The sequence below is a fragment of the Desmodus rotundus genome, chromosome 6 (genome assembly GCF_022682495.2).
Source record: "Desmodus rotundus isolate HL8 chromosome 6, HLdesRot8A.1, whole genome shotgun sequence".
Taxonomy (NCBI): Eukaryota; Metazoa; Chordata; class Mammalia; order Chiroptera; family Phyllostomidae; genus Desmodus; species Desmodus rotundus.
This window is the reverse complement of record NC_071392.1, coordinates 96,894,280-96,919,959: the sequence shown is the minus strand read 5'-3', so window position 1 is coordinate 96,919,959 and position 25,680 is coordinate 96,894,280.

The following is a 25,680-nucleotide window of genomic DNA, read 5'->3' as shown; positions in this document are numbered from 1 at the left end:
GGTTTGCCAGACACCCTGTGCTTTTGGCACAAATGAGACAAATTAAGGGCATTTGGCTGGGGACTAGCACGTGTTTTTTTTCCATGAAGGAGCCCAGTGAGTCGTTAACTGCCCAGGGCTATGGAAGGCGGGCAGGTCCCTGAAAACGCAGTAGGAGCGGGGACCCAAGACCTCATTCTGTCCCAACCCCAGTCTTCTCTGCCTCTGCCGGCCCTCGGCCCTCGTGGCAGCCGTGAGCCCGAGGGGGTTTGCAGCTGTGCTTTTTGTCCCCCAAATATCCAAGCCCCCAGACCCAGCTCTCAGATGGCTAGAAGAAACGCCAAGAGCTGGCTGGTCCCCCTTTACTGGGTGAAGCAAGGTGACAAATTCCCGTTTCCCTGTTTGGCACTAACTCTGCCTGGCACCCAGTAGGTGGTTACTTGGTTTGGTTCCAAGGCCTTTACTGAACTGACTTAGTATGCATTTAATTTCATGGGTTTCCATCTACATAGGGTGACCCATTCACGCCGGTTTGCCAGGACTGAAGGTCCCCTATCCCGCGAAGCCCCTCCGCCCTGGGCAAACCAGGACAGTTGGTCACTGGAAGTCTAATGGACCCCAGGAACTGATTTAGACTCCACAACTGGGAAGTCCTGCCAGACTGCAGAGGGCGCACTTTTAAACACTCAGGATGTGGGCATTTTAGCCAAACGAGCTGAATGGCGGAGTCCCCAGCGTAGCTGTGACTCCTCAGGTAGGAGAGCGGTACAGACCCCCGAGGGACACGGCTGGCCGCTTGCGATGTCCCACGGTTCACCTGCAGCCCCCAGGCACCCAGACCTGCTGGGCCTGCATTCGGGGAAGATCCCAGGGGCTTCTGGGACTCGGGGCTTTGAAAGGCGCTGTCTCCGTGTTCTGTGTTTTCACAGCTCAGCTGGATGAACAGGACCGAGAAGGGGCTCCACAGACGTCTCAGCGGCCCGGGCAGGATGAGGCAGTCTGGTTTCGCTCCCTCGGTCCTGTAGGGTCAGAGTGCCTAAGCTCAGCCGTCACAGCGCGGCGCCCTGCAGACAAGGGACAGAGGGCCCACTGTGCAGGGCCTGACGGATCGTGAATCTCTGAGGATAAGGGACTTCATGCATTTTTTTTTTTAACCTCTTCCATCTAGATTTTCCAGAACCTTCCAAATAAAATTTAGTGAATTCTGTATCAGTTAAAAATGCTTTAGGATGCAAGGAACACAAATCCCAATCCACAGTGGCTCACAAAACAGGAGTTTATTTTTCACATATGACAAGCAGTGAGCAGGGGCTGCTGTTGGCAGGGACCCTGTCCCTGTGCCTGTCCCTGCCACCCCTCTAGTATTCCAGGCACTGAGGCTTTTTGTCCTCGGGCTGGTGACCTTCAGATGGCTGCTGGAGCTTGAAACATCAGGGTGACGTTTCAAAGACAAGAAGAAAGTAGGAGGGGAAGCCAGTGACAATGGTGTTTTTATCAGGAAAGCCAAGTATTTCTCGGAAACTCCTCATTAGACTTCAACTGATGTCTCATGTGTGGAGCTCTGGGGCCACCCCAGCTGCCCCTGGGGCTGGGGAGTGAGGTGCTTGGCCAAGGGGCCTCGGTGGCCATGCTGGGCTCAGACAGGTACAGGTCCCTGCCTGCAGCCAAGGAGTGAGGGTGTTCCTGTGAGGGTCTGTGGGGTCTTCGCTCCATGGCCCTTATCACGTGGCTCTGGCTGTTAGTGTGTATTTATAACCCCCCCCCATAGATGATCTCATTATACCCCTGGTGCAGACGTACCAGGCACACAGTAGGTGCTCAGTAAACATTCATTAAAGTGAATAAATGAGGGTACCCTGGTGGTCGTCAACCTTGTTGGGTTAACTATAGTATCTCTCCCAGGGCCACTGTCCCCAAGGATCTGCAGGATGGTGCCATTGGCTTCATCCGATGACACTCGTCACCTTCCAGCTCTCTCCATGGTGACATCTTTTCAAACTGGAGACAGGCTTCGGAGGACGAGAGCAAAGCCCCCCAGAACCATCTGTGAAGCCTGATTTTGGAACGCTACTCCAGTGGGTTAGCTGCTGACACCCCCACCCACCCCCTAAGGCCAAGTACACTAGACGAGGAACCAAACAAGAGCCGGTGGTTCGGGTCAGGCGGAGCTGTTCCTGCGGGAGTCGCAAGCAGAACCACACCGTGCACTCACGGCCCCTCGGCCCATCAAGGCTGTGAAACTTGAGGGGTTGGGGAAGGCCGGTGGAAAGTCGCCCCGTGTCTGGAACTAACATTCCGTGCAGAACCAGGGAGAGGCTGCAGCCAAGAGCAAGGATGACACCAGTCTCGCTCGAGAACGGGATGGGGCCGTGAGGGCGACGCCTCTCGTCTCCTGAGACAAATCAGGGAATATAAAAGCTGAGGAGGGTGCAGGGTCCCCCTGGAATGGCTTTATGTGGGAAAAATCAGGACTCCCTGTGCAGGCACAGGCACCAGGTTGGAGCAGCAGAGATCTGACTGAGGTCCTAGGCCCGCAGGCGGCTCGTGGAGACTTCTCTCTCACGCTTCCCAGAGCGGCCCACCCCAAGCCCACAGCCCCCTCTCTTTGTTTATGAGCCAAGGACAATGCAAACCTAGAAGCCAAGTGCTTTTGCAATCCAAAGCCAGGTCTTGGAGAAAACAGTTGTCTCTCCAATAAATCCACGGCGTCTTCGCTAATGACTCTGGACCAGGCTGCCCACCCTGAGCACCTGCTACCGGAGGTCAGAGAGCGGTTAATGAGCTTGCCATCATTAATTAATCCACACGGCACCGAAGCCTCCTACTCATAGCCGGGAGGCAGTGCCTCGCCCCCTTCCCTGGCCCCCACCCCCACCACCGTCCTTTCTTCCTCCTCTTCCTCTTCTTACAGTGCTACACTCTACCCTGTCCTTTTGCCAAAACTTCAGTTCCCCAAGGGATACAGGTGGGTCCGCTGCATTTTCTGAGCTTGAGGATTATGAGTTCCATAGACACCTCTCCAGTTTCATAGACATTGCACCCTTCAGCGGAGATCGGAGACTCACCGACCCTGGGCTTCTGGGCAATGCCCCAGAGATGAGAAAGGCAGGTGCCCATTGGACGGCAGGGCCAAGGAAGCCCAGAGCAGGGAGGGATGGTGCTCCCGAGAGCCAGTCTTCTGGCCAAGAGCTGGGTATGGGCCCCCCTTAGCTCTCCAGTGACCTCCACACCCCACCAGGCACGTATTAGCACCCACTTTTGCTGAGAGGTAAACCATGGCCCTGAGGAGCGCCATGATCCACCCAAGTGTTCACAGCAAGCAAGTGGTGGAAGGGGGCTTGAGCCCGTCTCTCTGGTGAGCTGTGTTCTTTTCACGACGTGGGACCTGGCCCCACTCAGCATATACAAATGCTACAAGTCCCCTGCAGAGCCAGACTCTGGGATGTTATGCGTGCAGCTTCCTTAATACCGCTCTGGCAGCCACAGCTCTGTTAAACCCCAATGTGGGCTGGAGCTGATGGTTTTAATGAGCTAACGGTGCATCCACTCACCAACCTCTCTGTGGACAGCGGGCATCTTTATTCTTGCTGATTGGAGTTCCGTATGACTCTCCTTACATAACCCATTTTGTATTACCTAGAACTGCCAGTTTCCAATAAGCTAAAGGGAGGTACAACGCCGAAGGACATTTGCACATTCTGAATGGAGAACCCTGCCTTGTCTGTGTACTTTTTAAATCTTCACAGTTACCCCTCTGACAACTAATTCTTCAGCAAAATTTTTAGCAACTTATATTCATCAAGTCCTTCCAAAGTGTTTGACTTGTTTTCCATAGAAACAACTGTTCTCTTTCTTTTCACACTCCTAGTTCTTCATTTTCTAGAATGATTCCATGGAATTATGAACTTAAGGTGACAAGGGTAACGGGTAAGCGCAGGTTCGGGAAGGAATCCCTCTGACTCCCGGAAACCAGATGACTCACTAGATGCAGCAGAGGGAAGGAGAGCTCACTGGGTGCAGCTGACTGTGCTCAGACCCCCCGAGTCCTGTGGGTGCCCACAGACTGCTCCAGTAGCAATGGACAGTGCTGGTCAGTCCCATGTCTTGGTCACGTAGAGACAGGTGCTGGCAGCTTCTGCTCTTGTATTTTGATGGTGGAACTGGACCAGTGACAACGACAGTAACTTCTACATACTTCTACACGGCCTGGGTGTCCTCTCATTTCTACATGTGAGGGCCATGCACTAATGTCTGTCCTCGCGACAACATTTTGAAGGTGCCATACTTGCAGTCTGAAGATGAGCTATTGTGTAAGAAGTCACTCAGTTTTACCAGGAAGCTTTTCTGAAAAAATATTAACTCCTACCCCAAGTCTTCTTAGAGAAGTGCCAAGCAGCCAGGAGGACTGGGATGGAGGTGACCTCAAGCCGCTTCTTGTGACCTTCCTACCTGTCTGCTGGGGGGAGGGGCAGGGGAAGGAGGGGGCACACTGCTGAGATTTATTCCATTCAGTTTCTCTTTTGTTGTTTGTGCTTTTGGTGCCATATCTGAGAAACCATTGCCTAGTTTAAGGTCGTGAATATTTACACCTGTATTTTCTTCTAAGAGTTTTGTAGTTTTAGCTCTTGCATTTAGATCTAAGGTCTATTTTTGCATGTCCTCATACTTTTGCATGTAGAAAATAAATCTTATATCCTGGAAAATGTAACATTTTTTCTCCATTTTAAAGATGAGGAAACAGACTCAGGGGTGAAGTGACTTGATCGAGGCCACGCAGCTTCTACCTGAGAGAGCTGAATTCTCCCCTCGGGTCTCTCTGATTCCAAACCCCAGGTGCTTTTCCTTGAACAACCACTGTCATTGAGTTGAGCTGGTTTGCAAGGGACAGAGCTTGGCGGGGTTGGACTAAGCTGAGTTGAACTGAGTTCGTTTGAGTCCAGTAGGGTTGGATTGGGTTCAGCTGAGTTGGATTGAATTGAGTTCTTGGGTTGATTCGGGTTGGGCTGGGTTGGGCTGAGTTGGATTTGGCTGAGGGGTTGGGTTACATTAGGTTGGTTTGAGTTGGGGGTGGTTGGGTTAAGTTAGGTTAGGTTGAGGTGGCTTCAGGTACATTAAATAGCCCTGAGTCACACTGAGCCCTTTGCTGGGTACTCTCGGTCCCATAAGAAAAGGGGGAAAAGTCTCCTCCGTAGACTTTCATCTCCTTAAGGGCAGAAACAGTAATAAATACAAAAGGAACAGACCAGAATCATGCAGGACTCACTGTTAAATTGCGGTTGAATGAGACACAGTTCTCCCTGGGCAAGCCCACAGGGTATGGAGTGGCCTGCGGAGTGGCTGGTGGGGAGAGGGCATCTTTGTCACAGTGTTAGGAGAGCTGGACCTGGCTGTCCTCCTGGCCACAGGTCACGGGAATCCCAGTGCCAACCCCCTCAGTGCAAATCACACACCACGTGGGCTCAGCAAATCTTAATAGAGAGAATGACCTTTTACTGAGCACCTGCCATATACAAGGTGCTACTCATACACCCCCTAGATCCCAGAATCTCACATCAGCTTCCTTCAGAAAGTATAACCGTTACCTCCTTACGCACGACAAAATCGAGATGATGTAGCTCGTCCAAGTTCACACAGCCCTCCAGGGCTGGTGTTACGACTATTATTTAAGGCAGGAAGTACGATCGAGCCTGGAAAAATGGGCAAAGAGCCATCGCTGACATTCTTGACCCACCCCTTCTCAAGTACATCCTGCATGAAAATCTCCTTCAGTGTCATGGCCACACCCCATGGCGGGGAATACATTCCCGGTGGAGGGGAAGCCACCCTTAGATAATATGTGGTGTTTAAAAATGTTTTAAATTTATTTTTATGATTTATTTTCATCTGACAACATATTTTCATTGTTTTGAGAGAGAGAGAGAGAGAAACGTCAATCGGCTGCCTTCCATAGGCACCCTGACTGGGAATCAAACCTGCAACTTTTCAGGGCAGATGGCGCTCCAGCCCGCGAGCCGCACTGGCCAGGGCTACGTGGTGTTTTAAAATGCAGCCTGCCACAGGCAGACACATGAGAAACAAACACACCCATGCGTGGTAAAACCTGCGTGGCGTGTGTCTGGGTGTCCACTGTACCATTCCTTCGCCGTCTTCATAGTTTTTAGTTTTTCAATGACACATGTGGGGCGCGCAGCCTGCCCCGGCCCTCCAGCACTGAGCGGGTTAAGCGTCATCTCCTTGCATTTCTTTTGGTTCCTTACAGCCTTTCGTTTCTAACCTCACTGTTGATAAACGCTTGGACAATTATTCCCATCAGGTGCACAGAAAAGGCCCCCACACAGTGGTGCATTGTTCCACAGATGGAAAAGTCTGTCCGATTAGATTATTTTTTTGAACCTGGGGCGAGGAGGCTGAGGGGAGGGTGTTTGTTGATAAAAGATGTCTCCTGCGGGCTTGGACAATCACATTGAGAAGATCTGGCTGCTCGGGGACTGCTCCCCCGCCTCCAGCTGCCTTTGTTTGCCGGGACACAGGTTTAACCCTTTCTCACCAAAGGCTCCTTTGCAGTGGGCACGGTAACCCTGGTTTTTGTTTGTTGTCTTTTTAAACCTTAATGTGCAAGGATGGAAAGCTCAGGGTTTGAGGGCTCAGCCTCTGGCCAGACTGCCTGGGTCGGAATCACACCAGCTCGGTGATTCAGAGCTCTGTGCCTCAGTTTCTCCATCCGTGGAGGAGGAGCAGAGGTGTTGCGCCCGAAGACCCGAGAACAGATGAGTCGACAACAAATCCTTGTTCCCTGGTGTTAGTGACGGCTGGGTAACTTCTCTGAGCCTCGGTTTCTGTATCTGTCGCGTGCGACTGGCGATTTGATGTTATGTTGTTGCGAGGGTAACAGGACCTTCCTCTAGGGCTGCCGTGCGGACAAAATGACACTGACCAGGCAGGGGGAAATCGCTTAATAGAATGTCCTGGCTCCAGAAAAGATTGCTGCTTAACAGGCCTCATTGAGGATGTACAAAGGGACACTTGTGCTTGCCCCCGTGTCAGGAAAGCCACACGTTTGAGGCTGACGATGGTGAGCAGTACTGTGCAATGCACTAACAGAAAATGCCGCAGAAAGAAACCAGCCCGTCTGCTTCTCATGTGCCTGGGCCCCATTAGGCTGGCTCCCAGACGGCCGTGACCTCGATCCGGTGTGTGTGTGCCGCCGGCTGGCCTGACCACCCCCCTCATGACCGCGTGCCTCACTGGGACGACCTACATTTCCACAGTGGCAGCCAGCACAGACATTCCAGGGTAATTAACAAACACAGACACACACACACACACACACACACACAGCCGGCTCAGGCCTGGCCGTGGCTGGCTGGCTCACTTGTTCTCTGTCTAGACAGGGCTGGGGGCTGAATGGCCTCCTGCCACCGCAGGCGGCAGCTCGGGGCAGCTGATGGCGCCTCCCACCGGGAACAGGGGCACCCAGCCACATCTCCTGCAAGCAAACTGGCCTGAGGAATCACCAGGCAAGGCAGCCAAGGTCCACTGCAAGGAAACCCAAAGCTCTGTTGTTTACAACCATGAACAAGAACAACCCTTCCCCGAAGGAGCCAGTGGAGCGAAACAGACCATCCTGAGCAGGACCAGGAAGCAGCCACTGGCAGCCAGGTGGGAGGGGACAGGCTGACAGTGTGTGGTGACTGTCAGCAAACTCTACGTTTCAAAAAATGCAGATTCAGAACAGCAGGGCCTGGGGGGGCGTGGCTTGGGAAGAGTCACCTGGCAGCTCTGTGCTGACCCCGCAGGATCGCTGGTCCCCGGGCGCTGTGACTGCTTCCGCTCACAGCCGAGCAACAATTCAGTTGTTCCCGTGCCTGCGATCCCAGTGCCGAGGCTGGCGCGTCCCAGCCTGGTGATTACGGGAGGACCGTCTTCTTGACTTTGCCCACCAGCACTATAATTTACTTATAACCATTCTTTAAACTGACTCACCCTTTGCACAAATGCAAGTTTATGTTTAAGTAAAACCCTGTATCCCAACTGTGGGCAAAAAAAAAATATTCACAGAAGGTAACTGTGCAGATAAACACATCAGTATTAAAATTTTCCAAATTGCTTCTGTACCACCAAAAGTCATCTCGCTGACACAAATGTCTGTGCCCAACGTGGGAAAACACTGTCTCCCGGCAACACTCTGGTTTCCAAAACCGAGATACTGAGGTTCAGGAGACAGGGTCTCCCTCAGGCCATCTGGAAGCTAGGAGCCCTGGATTCTAATTCAGCTCTGCTTCACCTGTACCTTGCCTGATTATGGTCTTCCTCCTGGCAGAATCTGGGGAGGATGGCAGGTTTGTCTCCATGGAGACAGACCAACCCCACCTCCGGAGCTCCCAGGTACCTGGCTTCCCGCCTGCTCCTTTCTGCTGCACCCTCCATTCGGGGCGAGTGCTACATGTTCCTCAAAGGCTAAGTAGAACACCAGGCAAAAAATACGTGGGCTTCGTATTAAATTATTGTTAATTCCACGGTGCTCAGTTTCACAGTGAGTTGATTCCATTTCGCTTTTTAAGGGTCCCGTCACCCTCTTTTTCTTTTTCCAACAGTTCTGGTGATTTTCGAGACTGATCGGAGTTCTGTGTTTGTTTTTAATCGTGATGAGCTTGTGGCTTGTCTGGATCTTCTTTTCCATCTTTCTTATCCCCCGATCGTGCCAGCAACCCAGGCCAGGGGCCAGGACTGGACAGGCGTAAGGGACACACCCGACAGGAGGCGGGAGCCAGAGTGGCACTTCCGGACCCAGGGCAGGGTGACCTCTCTGTGCTTCAGCTGCGTCATCTGTGAAATGGGAGTTCATGTCAGCGCTGACACCACAGGTGCGCTGTGGGCGTTGAGCAGGTGGATCTGGCCGGTGTCAGTACCTAGTAGGAGCCATCGTTTTTATGGTCTGTACTGACCTTAACTGAAGTGACTTTTCCTTGTTTGCCTCAAACCCCACCCCTTTCTCATCCCATTTATTTAAATACCTCTGCTCCCTGGGGCCTCCCGCAATGCCTGGCATGCGGTGGGCATGAAAGAATGTTAATAGATCAGTGACTACCACCCAAACAAACAGGCAAACCCGCGACTTCTGCCCTTGCCCTACCTGACAAGAGGAACTCTGATGTGGCCAGTTTGTTTCCGGTTCTCGTCCTAGAAATAGGATTAGTGCGTGGTGACGGGAAGGGCAGAGCAGTAGAGGCAGAAAAGGGACACAGGGCATCGAGGGCACAGACTGGGTCTACAGTGAACTTGGGGAGGGTCTCACACCTGGCCGAGTGTTGGGATCACCTGGGAGTTTTAACAAACACCCCCCAGTGCCCTAGACTCTGCCCCACTAGTCTGGGGGGCCTGGCACTGGCTGAGAACCTCTGAGAGACGGTGTTCAAAAGCTCCCCTGGGCACGAAAAATGGAAGCTCCTTGAGTGGTTTTGAGAGATTTCAGCCAGGGCTGAAATTGCTTTCAATTATTTCTGACCCTCAGCCCATTGTCTACGTGACCATGACCCAGTTCTGAGACAGAGCGCCAAGGCGACCTGGCTTTGTCTGGTACGAGTGAACAAATGAAGAGGAGTGTCCCCTCCCAGTATTCCCACCAGGCACCGCAGATGAACGTGGCCAGAGGAGGTGGCGCGATGCTCCAGTACAGGGACTCGCAGGGAGCCAAGCTCCCGGCTGGCGCTTGTGGGCGGGCGCGGGTTCGTTGCTGGCTCCTCTTCTATGGAGGATCTAAGCCCAGGAGGCCAGGGGCTCCGTGGTGGCCAAGTCTCTCGTGGAGAAACTCCACCCGATGGCCAGAGTCCTGACTAGCGCCTGGTAGCCAGTTCGACGGATGGTCAGACAGACAATTCTGCAAGAACTGCCTTGCAGGAGGCCCTTGGAGACAGTCTGAATGCCCAGCCCATCCTCAGAGCTACTGAGGGTGTTCCCCCTTCCTCCTGCTCCCTCTGTTTTTCTCCTCTTTTCTCTCCCATCTCTTCTTCTTCAGGACAGAGACACAGGACTGTGCCCCTCCCTCGGTCACGTCCAGGAGAAGCTCTGGGGCTGGAGATCCAGGCCTTCACCCACCCCACCCTCTCAGGGTTCCATTTCTCTCCAGCCTCTGCTCTGTGGTGGCCACATGGGGCAAGTCGCCCCCGCCTTGGTCTCAGCTGCCTGAATTCCCAGTGATCCACCAGCCCTGTGGCTCCCACACTCCCCAAGCATCGGCCTCTCCTGGAGGGTGTGGTATGGGGGCACTCAATGGGGGAGACCCAGGGGGAACCCTCAGAACCCCATCTCTCACAAGTTGGGTGGACCAAATGCCGGTCCCAGGGCTGTACCCTGAGGACCACTCCCCATGAGCCCTCCTAGTGTGGGGGCCGGGCCTCGCCCAGGTGCCCCTAGAAATGCACGCAGAGGGCCCCTGAGCCCCAGCCCCACATGGTTAGCCTGGGCGCTCCAGGGGAAGCGACAGACACACAACTAAAACTGTATCAAGACAAGAAACGGCGAGTGTAGTGGATCTCATCACGGAAGGTCCGTGGCTGCGCTGATTTTGGGCTTCAAATGTCCTCCGTGGCCCCAGGACCTCGAAGCTGTCACTCCTTGGCATTGGGGACCCCCTCTGGCCTCTCGCCTGTCAGGCGGGAGAGGTGGTTTCTCCCCACACCCCATGGCTCAGAGTCTCCAGCAGAAAGATCCTGTCGCCCCCGCTGTCCCTCGGAGGGCGAGGCTCACCTTCAGAGATGATGGATGGATCCCATCACGCCAACCAATCAGAGCGCTGGAGGGTGACAAAGGCTGGTGGCCAAGCCTGGCCCCAAGACCACACTGGAGCTTGGGGACAGACCTGGCCCCCCAGGCACATAGATGGAGTGTGCAAGGGAGGGCTGGCTCCTGATGGAGGCTGGGGAGTGTTTAAGCAGAAGAAAAGGGAAGTGGGTAGTGAGTGGGCAGAACAAAGTACCCACGCGCACTGATGTGTTCTGGAAGACGACTTCCGCCTGCTCCCCAAAGTCTCTGGGACACGGGGTGCCCCCTCTTTCTCTCCACCCTCACTGCCCTGCCCCAGGGCAACCTTCGCCCCTCTAGGAGGTCTCTGAACAGAGGTGGCAGCTCGGGAGCCTACAATTTGGTGAGAATCAATCCACATGCATACTACCTGTGAGTAGGCAGGAATAGAGGCTGGGCCCCCATTTTGACTCCTGGGTCACCCACAAATTAGTAAGTTATTTTCTGTGCCTCTGTTTTCTCATCAGTAAATGGGTCTAGTGTGAGCACCTTCCGTAGAGGGTTATTGTAAAGGTTAACGCACTCGTAAACGTCAGCTGTGATCGAAACTTACCTGCAGACTGTCCACTTCTCTCTGTCTGCACTGCCACCACCGTGCCGGAGCCACCATCCCTGCCCCTGGCTGCCCCACCCCACCCCGGCAATGCCCCGGCCTCTGGATGTGGCCCAGCCTCCAGCCTTGCCTCGCTCGGACCCGTGCCCCACACAGCGGCGGTGGCACGGTGGCAAAAACTCCAGGACGCCAGGTCCAGTGGGAATTCCAGACTAAATACGATGATTTTCAGCCTAAGCACGTCCCGTGCAATCTTTGGAAGATACTTATGCTAAAAAAAAAAAAAAAAAAATCACTCAGTTTTTATTTGAAACTGAAAATGAATGGGGCACCCCGTATTTTGTTTTGCTGCACCCAGCAACCCTAACCCAGGGAGACTTTGGTAAAGCCCAAACCAGGCCATTTGCTCCTTGCTCAGAAGCTTCAGGGTTCTTCACTGCAGTCAGAATATAATCCCTGCCCTACCCTGCCCCGCAGGGCCGAGCCAGCCTGCCTGGGCTCTGCTCTCCCTGCACTTTCCTGGTGACTGTTATTAATAGTTGTAGTGGCATCGGTGGCCCGGCAGCACCCCTGAGGGGGCTCCCACATACCCGTCCCACACCCACGGCCTGTCCTCATTTTGGGGGCTGGATCCTGCCCTGGAGCCTCAGAAGGGAGCAGGGCTCTGTTCACACCTTGGTTTCAGACTTCTGGCTTCCAGGAGAACGAGAGGCTAGACTTCTGTTGTCTGGAGCGACCAAGTCTGTGGGGATTTCAATGGGGGTCCCGGGAACTAAAGCGATGTTTCAATGTCCTCTCTGGCTGGAATGTGCAGAACGGGGCTGCGGGGGCAGGAGAGGAAGCAGGGGGCCCCCACGAGCAGCTGTCACCCTGGTCCCCTGCAGGATGGCAGTGTGAGGCGAGGCAGGGAGAGAGGGGAGAGAGGAAAGCGAGGTGACTGAGATGCGTTTCGATAATAATAAAGGCCACATTCTGCGTGGCTCCCAGTCTCCAGGCGCCATACTCGAATGGCCTTGGGCACATTATCGTATTTAATCCTGAATCAAGCCTGGGTGTTGGTTATCCTCACCGTCACTGTTTCATGAGTGTGGAGCCAAAGGAACAGAGAGGTTAAGCAATATGCCTAGGAGCACACAGCGGGAAGCATTGGGCCCAGATCCCAGCCCAGGCTGTGTGATCCCATGGCACCTGGTGGGCTGAGAGACGGCTGGGTGACCTGGGAGGAAGGGGAACGGTGGCTTTTTATTAATGACGAATTAACAGGGAAGTAAGTGGCAATGGTGCTATTGACACAGTCGGAGCCTGGGCCTTGGGGTGGGTGGGGGCCTGCTTGGGCGACTTTGAGGTGGGGTACCCAGAGGAAAGTGCCCGCTTGGTTCCCAGGAAGCTCATTAGAGCAGAAAACTTCCCGGACCTGGGCCCCTCCCGTTCCCCCCAGGATCTGCCCTCAGAGCTTCAAACACACCGCATTATCTGAAGGCGAGCAAAGGCCTCCCGCCGACCCGCCGGAATCACCGAGCCTGGCTGCAGAAAGTGGGTTTTGGCTGCGAGTCTTTTTTCTTGGCGTGGGGGTTGGATCCCTTCCACTCCCAGACGGGGGTGAGTTTGCTGGGAAGCCGTGAGCTTTCTTGTTCCAACAAGCCCTGCGAACGCTCCTTCTCCAAAGCCCCCTACTTGGAGAGAAGAACTCCGCTTTGTGAAACAATAACAGGGGTTACCATGGAAATGTGAGCGATTTCCATCCCAGCGCCGTCCAGACGAACTGTCGGGCACCCGTGGCCACCGGCGTGGGTCTCGTGACTACAAAAATTTGGGAACGTTTGAGAAGCTTGCATTCGATGGCATCGATTTCCTAAGTGGGTCAGAGCTCAGGGGTCGTGACAAGGAACAGCTGCGACGGGCAGGCCCGAGCAGCGATGCCTTCCTCGTTTGGAAACATTAGAGCTGTTCGGATGGAGGAACCCAGTGCACCTGAAGTACTAAGGAAATTAGGTGTAATTTCATTACAATATTGATTGCTGTCGCCAAGCATGTCAGTTGTCGTTTCTGGCCTTGAAAATGGCACTTGTTAATCAAGTTGGAAGTAGGACTTGGTGGGAAAATTGAGTTGAGCTGAAGAAGGAAGGTGGAGGGAAGAGACAGCCCCCCAGACCCTCTTTGGGGGCAGACCCCCATCTTTGCATGGAAGCAGGGCCGTCCAGAGTGGCGGTCAGGCTATAAATATCCAGTGAGTAACAGACACAACAGAGTGGGCACTCGGTGTGCCCTGAGCTCCAGGTGTGGAAGGTACTGGAAGGAATGGGGGAGGAGGGAAGGAAGGAAGGAGGGAAGGTAGGAAGGGAGGGAGGGAGGGAGGAAGGAAGGAAGGAAGGGAGGGAGTGGGGGAGGAAAGGCACCTTGAGCAGGCCTGGTGCGAGTCTTGTACGCGGTAGGTGCACCGCAGGTGTGTTTGCAATGTTACTGTTAACCCTTTGAGGCATGGAAATGAGTGCCTTTGGAGAGGAGTGTCCTCAGGAGGCCTGTCCTGAAAGAAGCACGGGAATGGCCTGGGTGAAGGCCGAGGTGGTGGGGAGGCAGAGCCGGGAGAATGTTCTGGGCTGAGGGAACAGTCTGTGCTTATCCTTCTGATTACGGAGCAGACAGGGGTCTTGGGACGGGGACACCTGCCCTTGTGAGGGCACCTGTGAGACAGTGAGGCACATTGGGGTGGGGGGTCAGGCTGCCCCGCCAAGTCCCAGCCCAGCTCAGAGCAGGGCAGGGAGGCGAGGGAAGGAGAGAGCGATGGGAGGGCGGGGCTGGGAGGAAAGGTGCACAGTACAGACCTGGGCTCTGGGGCTCCCCGGCAGAGGGACAATAGTGGCATCCTTGCCACTTCCCCATCCCCTTGGCTGTCCCAGTTCCTCATCAGGGATGTTGGCGAGTTCAGCCTGGAACACAGCGTGCCTGTCCCTTGATTAAGCAGCAGACACGCTCAGACAGTGGCCCCCTGGGGGGTGACAATGATTCATCTCTTGGCCATTTAGATGACTAACTACCATGGACTTGGGCAGAGGGCGGGTCAACGGGAGGTCATGCTGGTGGTCCATCCAGAGGCCACCCCCAGAGGAAACACGAAGACAAGGGCCTCTTCCCCAGGAGGTGCCCCAGGCAAGTCAGGTGGGAGGGGCGGCTCTATGGCCTCTGGGTGCGGAGCCCGAGCTGGTATGGCCTGTGAGCATGAACACACCGGCTTGTAGAAGCTGGCTGTGTTTCCAGCTACGACGGAGCTTCCTTCAAAACAACGTCTTCTGAAAAATAACGTTTTATCACTGCCATGCCTAAAGCCCTGAGTGGCTTCCCACTGCACTGGAAAGATATCAGAGCTCCTTCCACAAGCCCTGGTGCCATGACCCCAGCCACGCCCCTCCCCTCTGGCTCCCACGGGCCTGGTTTCGGACCCCGACACACACTGGCCCGTTCTCCCCCAGGCCTGTCCTCTAGCCTGGACAGGCCTGTGCTCTCCAGAGTGGCTGGTTCTGGTGGGGACCGCCCCGCTCACCACTTTCCCCCGTACCCATAGCGGGAGCTGGGGGACATACGCTGGACAGAGGGTCCCTCCCTGGTGCCAACACGAAGCCTGGCACATAGACGGCGCTCAGGAATGTCGGGGGCCGGGGCGGGGGTCGGACAGAGGAGGGGGAAAGATGGAGAGAAGTTTAACTGTGACTGAAGTTTAGAGACAGAGAAGGAAGTGACGCAGAAAGGCGCTTCCTAGGGACCCCTTTGGGGGCCACTTGGCTCCCTATGGCCCATTGCATCTCACTCCCCACCACCAAAAGCATTCCAGGGAGGGGGCTCCACCTCGCTGAGTGAGGCAGGGGACACCGTACCCCAGACGCACGGAGGCAGAGTCCCCCCTCCCCGAACCCTGAGTTGACCTCTCGTTCTTGCCCCAGGATGGGCTTCTTTATCCCACGGGGGCCAACGGGGGGGGGGACACCCACCCACGTGCATTAGAACGGCCAGCGAGCAAGCCCTGTGACAGTGGTGGGACTATTTATAGTCACCTCCCCTGGAAAAATACTCGTCACCATCAGTGGGGTCTTCTCACGGACAATCAATAACAACACCCCAGATGGTGCTCCGGCGGCAGGGCGACAACGCGTGGACTTCACAGTTATAGGGACTTCAGCCCGACGAAGAGGGGGTCTTCCAGGAAAGCCCACCCTGGTGAGCTTTTCCCGTCTGTTGATTTGAAACAGATGGGCAAGATGTGCTCTGCGGAATATTCTTTTATTCAACCCCTATTGAAAAGTGAAGACAGTGGCTGGAGGCCTTAGGTTTAAGACCGTTGAGCTGCCCCGTTCACCATGGAGTGTTGTGAGGGCCAAGTCCTGCTGCGTCCGGGTCAGGCGGCCTTCGCTTCAGCAGGGGGGAGACCTCCGTTTCCGAGCCTCGCTTGAACTTGGGGCTGTCTGAGCCGCACCCTCCCCAGCACCACCGTGGGACCCAAAGCCCCACAGAGGTCGCTGCCCACAGCCGTGTGGGTGACGAATGGATGTTGGAGTGACCCCATGAACGAACGGGCAGAGGCCACCACGCTGGGCGGTTAAATGATCACTCGCCCTTGTTCCTGAAGTGCTGAGTTTCCCCTTCCTCAGCCCGCGTCACCTGACTTTCCCGTGCCCTGAGAAGGGTCTGAAAGCTTGTCCCCAGCTCGAGCCCACCTTTGAAGGCTCAGGTAGCCTGGCATCCTCTGTAGTTTGGAAAAGGGACTCCCTTCCCAGCGCCCTGCGAGCCTGCCCGCCTGCTGCCCTGCAGCGAACAGTTCATTGTACTCGGTGCTGCGCCTCGTCCTCCCCCCAACCCCGCCCCTTTGTTTTCAGCTTGTTGAGTATGCAGATGTTGGCTGGCAGCCACAACAAGAACTTCGGTCAGGAACTTGGCAGCCTCCGACCCTGAACCCTAAACAAAGAAGTCAGATGCCAGGGGGGCCTGGGAAGAGGATGGTGGGCCAGGATGCCTGCATGGTCTGCCTCTAACATCCCACTTTGTCTCGCTGGCTCTGCACTTGAGCCGCAGGCAGTCCGTGGCCCGTCCCCGTGTTACAAGTAGCTATTGAAGACATATTTCTGAGAATGGCCAGGGCTTGGGTCCAGCACAGAGCCCCTGCCCCTCACCAACCTGCTGGCCGGGCAGGGGTCACTCTGCAAAGAAAGGCCTCGGCGGGGGGTGGCGTCAGAGAGCTGCCACCCCCAACACCAAGCTCTGGCTTCCGGGGGCCACCGCCCAACAGAAACTGACTGGCAGGTCCTGACTCTGGTGTGGACAGGGCGTTCCAGTCCCCGAGGCTCTCAGAGGGACAGGAAGGAGGTCACCCAGGCACCAAGCCCAGCATGGGTCAGAGCAGTCACGAAGTAATAGCTGCCACTTACGACTGCACAGCGCACCGTGCTGGGCCACGTGATCCTCTTTTCTCCCCCAGAACCCTGCCTAGGACGGAGTCTGCCTGAGGGACAGGAGAGCCCTGGGCTGGACTGGAGGTCAGAGCCATCGAGAGGTGACAGACTGTCTACACTTGCCGCAGCTCCTGATTGCCTGCCGCCTCTGGCTTCTTCCGGCCTTTCACCACGTGCAGCGAGAGCCATCTAACGAAAACCCAGACCTGATCGTGTGTCCCGCCAAGCTCAGCATCCTTCTGTGGCTCCCCAGAGCTCCGGGGAGAAAGCTCAGCACACGAACTTGGGGGGACTCAAGTAGTCAGTCCCCAGCACCAGTGTCGGCCCCCTGACTGGCTGGGAGGCAGGGGCCTCGCACGCTAAGGGCAGAGAGTCACCAGCCCTGGGAGCCTCCTAAGAATAGAGGTTCCTGAGCCTGGCCCCTCTGCCATTCAGATTCAGGAGGCCTTGGGGGGACCCCAGAATCTGTGTGCTTTGCAAGCCCTCTGTGTGACTCTAATCAGTGCGAGTGGCCCGTATGGCCTACCTTGAAAAACGCTGAGCCAGGTGTGGGGGTGCTTCAGTTCTGTGCGATGCTCAGCCAGCGCGTCCTCGACCTCACAAAGCCTCCACAACACGGGAAGAGCCACAGAAATAAAACCAGGTTTGCGTCAGCAGCGTTCCAGCACCGTCGTTATTAATCTCATTGATGACTAACAGCCCAAGGGCGGTGACCCCTCTCTTTTCTAGGCCAGGAAGCGGAGGCTGGGGAAGGCGCAGTTCCTGACCCTGGCTCACACACCTGCCCATACCAGAACTCGAACCTGAACCCGGGGTCGCCCACCAAGGTGCCGGTCCCACAGCGCATCCGTTCTCTTCTGGTTCATGGCCCCCAGGGGGCCCCAGAACTGAGAGCAAGCCAGGGCGGGCCCTCCTGAACGAGACCCCCGCGTCTTCTGGGCTCAGGAAGGAACCCAACTGGTGAGCGGGTGATAGACCATGGACATGACCTGTGCTGACCTTGGACAAGGGGCCGCTCTCGTCCTCAGGGTCCTTGTCTATGAAATGGAAATCTAGTGTTGACCCCGAGCTCCGCCGTGGGGCTGTTTGAGGAATGTACCGTGTGTGAGGCACGTGGTTCGTAGTAAGTGCTCGATAAACAGCCGTCACTGCAGTGGTGGCTGAAGTGGACTCTGTCCCACACACACATGTGGACGCTGAGGTGTCTCATAAGGTGGCTTTAGCGAGGCAATTATGGGACCCCTGTAAGCTTCCAAATGAGTTCATTGGCTATTGAAAACATTTTTAAGATGAACGAGTAAAATAAATGTATTCCCTGTTTATTTGCAACTCACCTGAACACTAGTTTTCAGCCTGGTCATTTTTGCAACCCACCCTCCCCTCTTCTGCTTCATTCTGTGACTTGTCCTAATTTTATCCACGGTTTCTCTAGTTCCCCCTGCACGCCTTGTAAATGTTACTATTTGACTGTGTGAAGTGTTATAGAATATGTCTGGAATGAAAGTCACTTTGCAAATAGAGATGAAGTTGACATATATTGCATTTAAATCTCTAGTTGGGGGCGGCGCTGGGAAGGGGGACGAGGGAGAAGTACGCATAGATGTACTTGGGTCTGGGCTTAGAAAAATCTCCTTTCTTCCTGCCTGGCTGGCCAAGATAATATTACTAAAAGAAATCTCCCCGGGAAGGAAAAAAAGCCCTTTGATGTTTATGATGCAAATTGAAAATGAAAATCTAACCTGAGCGCCAGATTCCTCGGTTTCTCTGCTCTGCTCCTCTCCAGGACCGTGAGACACACAGAGTTTTCTGTAGCTGGAGGAGACAGTGCCGCGAACGGGGCCGGCCACTGCCGTCCAGAGAGATTTGGGGCTGAGCATAGGAGCTGACGGATTAGAGAAACCAGACAAGGGTGGGGTGCTTCTGATGACAGACACAAACCTAAGTATAGAACTGTAATTGCCCACAGAACTGCTTGGTGTCAACTCTGTGGCAAGTGAGGAGCAGGCCAGGGCAGCTGCGTGTGCTTGGGGACCTTAGGTACAGGTGTGAAGGGTTTGTTCACTTCTCTCCACTGAGTTGTCCAGGGAGCTGCAGGGCGACTTTGTGCCCTTGTGTGAATCTGAAAACATGTTCCCTTTTGGAAGGAGGCTGCCCCACACCCGTCAGCTGAAATTGGGGCTTCTGGGCTGGGTTTCTACCCTCTGCTCAGCCCCCAGGACGCAGCAAGAAGCCCAGAGAGCTCTGGGCAGCATGGGACCGATGGCACCGTTGGTAAGTTGCTACCTACACGGAGCAGGCCCCTTACAAAGTGCCTGCCTCCTCTGCCACCTCAGTAAGGAGAGGGGGATGGAGAGCAGTAATGATAATAACTTCCCTCCTTCCTCTGCTGCGTACACCTGATCCTGCCCACGAACCCAAGTCAAGGCCCAAGTTCGAGAGGACCCACTGGTGAGGTCCCCATGGGCCAACTCCTCCTGGGGCTGAGGAGCAGACATCCTCACAAGCGTGACTTCTTCTCTGATGCTGAAGTCATAGGGAGTGACTACAACTGGCAAGAACACTAAAAATAACAGAATCAGCCACATGGAACCAACGTCTGTCCCGGTGACCATTTCCAGGTATTTATGCGTCTACAAGAGGCCGAGGCAGGGGGACCCGCGGAGGATGGATGGGCGTCTGGCATTGATTGGTACCCGGCCTGAATAATAGATCAAGGGCCTGTGACTTCAGCACAACAGGCTGGAGAGCCGGCCGCCTGCAAACCAGACTCCCCGGGGACTCGCCTCGCCAGGTGTCTGCAATTGGAAATCAAGTGGGAGGAATGTTCCTGAGTCTTCAAGGCAGGCTCCCAGACTGAGCCAAGGGAGGAAAGGAGCTGCTAGGGCGCAGGCCTCATAAGGGGTCCTGTGCCTTGGGGGTGGGCACCCACCACTCCCCTGAAGCTCCATCGGCGGATGAGTCAAAGGTGAAGACAAGGCTGCCTCGGGGCCTTGCCCCCTGTAAGAGGTACAAGCTGTACCTGGTGTAGTGTGTGCAGCTTCCATAGATCACAAGTTGTTAATAAAATATTTTGTTTTTTATTCAGTGTGTTTAGTGCTTTCTCCGTGGTCCTACATGAAGAGAAACCCAAGTTGTAATACATATTTCTTTTGTTTCCCTTAACTTTTTTTTATTCTCACCCAAGGACTTGCTTATTGACTTCAGAGAGAGGGGAAGGGAGGGAGGGAGAGAGGAAGAGAAATATCGACTGGCTGCCTGTCCTATGGGCCCAGGCCAGGACCCAGCCCACAACCTAGGTACACGCCTGACCAGAAGCGAACCCTTGACCTTTTGGTCAATGGGACGACATTTGAACCGAGTCACGCCAGCCGGGGCTGTAATACATACATTTCCACATCGTGTTTCCCATGTGTCGGTCACCCACATACCTCCCGATGATATTTTCCACACTCGTACCCCACCTACTATTCCATACTGACTTCCCTTCATCTCACAGACATCAACTCACTTTTTAAAATCTTTAATAGACCGTATATTTTTAGAGCAGTTTTAGATTTACAGGAAAATTGAACAGAAAGTACAGAGAGTACTTTTCCTCTCCTCCCTGCACTCAGCCTCGCTATTATTATCTCACATTCGTGTTGATACATGTTACAACTGATGAAGCAAAATCCAGATGTAACTATCAGCTGAAGCTCGTCGTTTGGGGTCCAGGGTTGGTGCTGCGTGGCTCTGTGCAAGGCTCGGTTTTCGCAAGCGCAGAAGGACGTGCATCTGCCACCACAGTGGCACACAGGGTAGTTTCGCCCCCCTAAAAACTGCCCTGTGCTCCTGTTAGTCCCTGCCCCCTCCCCCCGAAACCTCTGGCGACCACTGGTCTTTTGGCCATCTCTATGCTTTGGCCTTTTCCAGAATGTCTTGTAGTTGGAATCATACAGTATGTTGCCATTTCAGACTGGTTTCCTCAACCAGAAGACTTGATATGGTCCAGCTCCCAGGATGTAAACAGGAGCTTGTCCATATGAGGTCTTCTCATGCCCATTGGCTCACCCACGGTCACATGTCCTCTCCCAGCTGCAAGGTCTTCTGGGAAATGTAGTCTTGGTCTGGGTGACCATGTAACCAACTAACATTCTGGCAATGACAGAAGAACAGATATTTGTGGGGATGGGGAAAGAAAGAGGGCAAGTGGCCATCCCTGACCCAACCTGCTCTGAATGATCGAATAGTGAGGATTAATTAGGATGCAGTTGGTTTACAGACTCAGAGGAAACCTTACCTAGGCCAAGGACATTGAAAAGAGTAGTTGGTTTATAGCCGAGCCAGGCCATTAGTAGAAAGAATATAATGATTAAACTGAATTTCTGCTGAAAATATGCTCTAAGTAGCCAGGTTAGCCTTGAAGTTAGAGTAACAATAGAAATAAGAAGTCATTATGAGTTGCTCACCTGTCAGTCCTCGAAAGCACCCGAGAAGAGCGCCATTATCATCCCAGGTTTCAGAGGAGGAAACCGAGGTGCAGAGCTGAAAAGAGTCGTGCAAGTCCGCTCTGCCAGGCAGGTGGTGATGTCACACTCAAACCCAGCCCCCGCTGGCCGCAACGCCTGTGTTCTTGGCTTCCTCTCAGGATCCCAGCCGGCAGGGACAGCCTAGCAATTCCAGGACACCAACCTCAACACCCAGGTGAAGGTCGGGCTCCTCCCGGGGGTGCCCCGGCTGACTCCTGACCGCCATGCCCCCGTCTCCACACATGTTCTGCTCACTTGGGACTCAGCATTCACTCATCTTCTGAAAGGGCTTTTCTAAAGGCGAAACGAGCAGAAAATAGCCACCTACAGTGATGAGGACAGTGGTGGTGAGGGCTTAGTGACATCTCTGCCTCTCAGAGTGTGGTCCTCAGACCGACGGGGTCAGACTCTGCCCTTGAACAAGAGGCCCGGGCACCGCGTGGGCACATTGCGGTTTGCCTTCCACAGAGCAGTTCTCCACGTTCACGACGGCCAGCTGACTGGTTTCCTCTTTCACGGACGGTGCCTTTGGTGTTGCTTCTAAACAGCCATTGCTACACGCAGGCCACCTAGGTGTTCTCCGTGCTATGTTCTAAGAAATCTATACCTTTTCACTTTAGGGTTAGGTCTATGACCCATTCTGAGTTAATTTTTACACAGGTATAAGGCCTGTGTTTAGATTTTTTTTTTCTGGCATGTGGATGTCTAGTTGTGCCAGCACCGTTTGCTGGAGAGCCTGGTTCTGCTCGGCAGCACGGCTTCGGCTGCTTTGTCAAAGGCCAGCTGACTGTATCTAGGAAGGTCTATCTCTGGGCTCTCTCTTCCGATCTAGTTGTCTGTCTTTCACCGACACCACACTGTCTGGGTGACTGTAGCTTTATAGTAGGTCTCCGAGTCAGGTGGGGTCGGCCCTCCGACTTCGTTCTTCTCCCTCGATAGTGTGTCGGCTATTCCGGGTCTTTTGCCTCTGCACCTAAACTTGAGAATCGGTTTGCAATATCCATAACATAACTTGCTGGCATCTCGATTGGATTTGCACCTAACCTCTAGATCAGGTTGGCAAGGACTGATATCTTGACAATACTGAGTTTTCCCAACCATCAACAGAGAACATCTCTCCATTTATTTAGTTCCTCTTTGATTTTGTTCATCAGAGTTTTCTGGTTTTGCTCAGTTAGAACTTACACCTATCTTGTTAAATTCATACTTAAGTATTTCCTTTTGAAGATCTTAATATAGATTGTATTGTGTTTTAAAGTTAAATTCCACTTGTTCGTTGCTGGCGTATGGGGAAAGTATTGACTTTTCTGTATTAATCTTGTACCCAGCAATCGTGCTATAATCACTATTAATTCCAAGAGTTTTTAGTCAATTCTTTCAGGTTTTCTACATTATTTATGAAAAAGATGTATTTTTTTTCTTCCTCCCCAATATGTATACCTTTTATTTCCTTTTCTTGCCTTACTGCATTAGCTAGGACTTGCAATCTTTGATATTTTAAACAAGAATCTGAATTCTACAGCTAATTATGTGCTAGTTTAATTGAAAATTGTGTACTTTTTTGCAAAATATCTCCTTTTAGTGTTTTCCTCACATTCCAACAAACATTTTGTAACTGACGTAGTAATTTCTTTAAATCTATCTAAAAATGGTTTCCTTGTTCTGTGCAAGAGCTCAAGTCATTTCCTAGCCAGCCACAGTTACAAGCAAAGACACTTAAAATCATGTAAAAGGTTTTATTGGACATTTAATTCTGAGTCTACTTGATTTACTGAGTCTACTGAGTATCTTGTTTATTCTTTTTCAATCATCGAGAGGAGATTTCTTATCAAATTCATTATGTATTCATTTGAAGTCTGTTACTAGTTCACTTTATTATCTTTTACCCAACATACAAAAAACTTTCTAATTTTCCTGATTATAATTACCATTTGTCATGAAATTTCTGATGTCTCAGATTTTCTTTATGATTTTGCATATCTACTTGATTCTGCACAGTAGAATTCCTCCATTTTAAATCTAAAAACCTGTATTTATTTTTCAAACTGGAAAAATAATTCAATTATATGAAAATAAGAAGAATGTCCATTTAATTACACAGATCTCATGATAACGTGTACCGTCTGCATAAAACATTCAAATAAACACGTTCCAGTGTTGCAATGGCACATCGAAAGACATCCATCCCTACGGGGTCAGTCCATCGACACCCACTAGGTGGGCGACGTGCCCGTGTGTGGCAGTAGGAAGGGCGTAGGAAGGGCATGCTTGCCCGCCCCACGCACAACACGGCAGTGATGTCTGGGGAGACGGGAAGGTTGGTGTGAGCTGCATGGTGGTGGCCAGAACCCTGGTGCCCCAACGTGCACACATTCCAACCCCCGGAAACTATGACTACGTCATCTTCCATGGGAAAGGGCATTGGTCAGGGCTGTGGGCAGGGATGGCTGCCAGCCGGCTTTGACATGAGAGGATTCTAAGTGACTGCAGAGGGCCCTGTGAAGTCTCAACCGTCTGTGAAAGTGGAGAGTCTTCTTTCGCTGTGGTCACATGGAACTGTGACAACAATTGGAGAGATTCGACACCACTGCCTTGGAGGACAGAGGAGGATGGAGCCAGGGCTGCGGGCGCCTCTAGAGGCTGGAAAAGGCAAGGAAACGAACTCCCCACCCCTGCACCCCCTGCACCCCCTGCCCCCCTGCCCCCCTTGCCCCTGCAGCCTCCAGAAGGATCGCAGCTCAGCTGACACCTTGAAGTTAAGTGACACCCACTGTAAGATAAAAATTTGTGTTGGCTTAGGCAATAAGGTTTCTGCTAATTGAGCGTGGCAGCAATGGGGGGCTAAGACAGTAGTTCGACGAAACAATGAAGTCTTACAGAAAAATATTTTACAACTCATTTCTAACGTTCAAGTTTATTAAACTTACAGAAAATTTAAAAAGTCAGTTCCCCACTTGCTCTGCCTGCATTGCAGTTACTCGGTAACCACGTATCCCTAACGGTTCCCAGACTGGACAGTCCCGCCTGGCTACTTCCCGCCTTGGTGGTTGGAAGCGGCGAGGGTGGCGCATTCTGGGTTGGAGGTGGGGACCGGATTTGCTGCTGCCGGTAAACTCTTGGGGCCATCTGCCCTGTGTCTCAACTGCACCGGTTTTGAAAATGTGATTTAACTGTCAGATTCTGCATCAGGATGCATTTTGGAGGGCCCTGTATTTGGACAGAGTGCGCTGGCTGGAGAGGGCAGGAGAGCATCTTAAAAGAAAATGACATCTTTGTTCTCTGGGGGCTGAGACCCAGGATACAGTCTGTGGTTGCTGACTAAGCAGCTGATCCCCCGGACTTCCCATGCGCTCTTCCAAGGCCCGACTCCGCTCCCTGAAGGAGGTCAGCAAGGGCTGGGGAACCACATTACTTACCGACTGGTGCTGATTTCCATCTCTTCTTAGGGCATAACTGGCTAGAAATGGCCCCGTCTCCAGCACCGCACGCCCCCCCACCCCCATTGCCCCAGTGCAAGCTCAAGGCTGGGATGGAGTTTGGGGGAGTTTTTGAGCTGAGACAGCTGCAAAGCTCATAAAAACCAGGGGTTGCCAAAAATGAGCAAAGTGAGGCTTGGGGCAGGAGGAGGGACTGAGTTGGTGCCAGCTGCGGGCTGGTTCCGAGGTTTCCGTGATCAAAGGCAACACCCTAGGGCCTCACTTAGAGCTTGCCCTTGAGGGCATAGGGGTCAAGGTTATGGAGGGGTAGGCTTGGGCAAGGGCTCTTGGAAGTTTGTGGGAGAAACCCAACTCCAGCGTGCCTTTTGAAGTCCGTCCCAGCAAAAACCTCAGCATCTACGAAATATTTCCCCTTCTCCTCTCCCCTCCCCTCCCTTCCCCTCCTTTTGCTTTTCTCTCATCTTTTCCATTTCTGCTGCCTCTCTCTCTTTCCTTTTTGACCCTGGGCTTTGCCACAAGGTAAGATGGCACCAAGTTAAACCAGGAGTGGGAACTCCACTCCCTTCCTTCTACTTTTTACTGAACCTGTTAACAACTTGCCTGTTTTCCCCATTAAACCACATATGTTTGTTGAAAACATCTGGCCCTGATCTGGTGGCTCAGGTGGTTGTAGCATTGTGCCGTGCACCAAAAGGTAGCAGGTTCAGTTCCCTGCCAGGGCGCACGCCTCAGTTGTGAGTTCGATCTGTAGTCAGGGCACCTATGGGAGGGAGTCGGTTGATGTTTTTTTCTCACATCGAAGTTCCTCTCTCTCTCTCTCTCTCTCTCTCTCTCTCCCTTCCTCTTCTCTAAAATCAATAAACATATCCCTCAGTGAGGATTTTTTTTTAAAGAAAACATCTGAAGAATCAAGTGAAACAAAGAAAGAAAAGAAAAGCCACCTGTAGTTATTCATATTAGAGAAA